Source organism: Myotis davidii, unplaced genomic scaffold, assembly GCF_000327345.1.
Source record: "Myotis davidii unplaced genomic scaffold, ASM32734v1 scaffold1643, whole genome shotgun sequence".
NCBI classification, from domain to species: Eukaryota; Metazoa; Chordata; class Mammalia; order Chiroptera; family Vespertilionidae; genus Myotis; species Myotis davidii.
The window spans coordinates 94,100-96,166 of NW_006294357.1; positions in this window are offsets into that span (position 1 = coordinate 94,100).

The window sequence follows — 2,067 nt, forward strand, 5'->3', positions numbered from 1 at the left end:
TACTTCCAGACTTCCCTCATAGATTGGACAGTCTGTTCGATCCTCCTATGTCTCTGGTTCTATTTTTGTTCATCAGTTTATGTTGTGCATTATATTCAACAAATGAGCGAGATCATGTGATATTTATCTTTCTCTGACTGGCTTATTTCGTTTAGCATAGTGCTCTCCATGTCCATCCATGCTGTTGCAAATTCCTTCTTTTTTACAGCAGCGTAGTATTCCATTGTGTAGATGTACCACATTTTTCTAATCCACTCTTCTGCTGATGGGCACTTAGGCTGTTTCCAAATCTTAGCTATTGTAAATTGTGCTGCTATGAACATAGGGGCGCATATGTCCTTTCTGATTGCTGTTTCTGATTTCTTAGGATATATTCCTAGCAGCGGAATTACTGGTTCAAATGGGAGTTCCATTTTTAATTTTTTGTGGAAACTCCATACTGTTTTACACAGTGGCTGAACCAGTCTGCATTCCCACCAGTAGTGCAAGAGGACTCCTTTTTTTCCACATCCTTGGCAGCACTTGTCATTTGTTCATTTGTTGATGATAGCCATTCTGACATGTATTAGATGGTACCTCATTATCATTTTGATTTGCATCTCTCAGATGATTAGTGACTTTGAGCATGTTTTCATGTCTCTTGGCCTTCTGCATATCCTCCTTTGAAAAGTGTCTATTTAGGTCCTTTGCCAATTTTTTGATTGGATTGTTTATCTTCCTTTTGTTTTGCCCTAGGAGCTGTATCGGTGAAGAAATTGCTTTGGCATATGTCTGAGATTTTGCTGCCTATGGATTCATCTAGTATTTTTATGGCTTCCTGTCTTAAGTTGAAGTCCTTTATCCACTTTGAGTTTTTGTGTATGGTATAAGCTGCCTGGTACTGGCACAAGAACAGACATATAGATCAATAGAATAGAATAGAGAACCCAGAAATCGACCCAAACCACTATGCTCAATTAATATTTGACAAATGAGACAAGGGCATACAATGGAGTCAAGACAATCGCTTCAATAAATGGTGTTGGAAAAATTGGACAGATAGATGCAAAAAAATGAAACTAAACCACCAACTCACACCATCACAAAAATAAACTCAAAATGGATAAAGGACTTAAACGTCAGATAGGAAACCATAAAAACCTTAGAAGAATCCATAGGCAGCAAAAATCAGACTTTGGTCGTAGCAATATCTTGACCGATATAGCTCCTAAAGCAATGGAAATTAATGAGAAAATAAACAAATGGAACTACATCAAAATAAAAAAACTTCTATACATTATTTTTAATTGCTCGTAGAACAAATACCAAGATAGGCCACATCCTGAGCCATAAAACAAACCTCAACAAATTTAAACGAACTGAAATTATGCAATGTGTATTGTCCAACCATAATGAAATAAAACTAGAATCAACAACAGAAAGGTAACCAAAAAATTTCTAAACAATTGTAATCTAAATAACTCAATAAGCTATTCTCTTTGAGCATTTGATTAAATCTATAGACTCCCCAGAAAAGTCCCCTTCAACACAGAACTTGGTATACAATTTAAGGGAGGTTTTTTTTTTATTGCTTACAGTATTACAAAGGGTATTACATATGTGTCCATTTTTCCCCCCGCCCTAGACAGTCCCCTAGCCTCCCCTATTCCCCAGTGTCTTATGTCCATTGGTTATGCTTATATGCATGCATACAAGTCCTTTGGTTGATCTCTTACCCCCCTACCTCCTGCCCCACCAACCCTCCCTGGCCTTCCCGCTGCAGTTTGACAATCTGTTTGAGGCAGCTCTGCCTCTGTATCTATTATTGTTCAAAAGTTTATAATGGTCTCTATTATCCATGAATGAGTGAGATCATGTGGTATTTTTCCTTCATTGACTGGCTTATTTCACTTAGCATAATGCTCTCCAGTTCCATCCATGCCGTTGCAAATGGTAAGAGTTCCTTCTTAAGGGAGTTAACCAGGCTATAATTTGCTCATTTTAATGAACAAATAAGCCCACTGAAAATCAATAATAGGAGAGTAAATGGTCATTTTTTAAGACACAGGTTATTGTGGATACTATCAG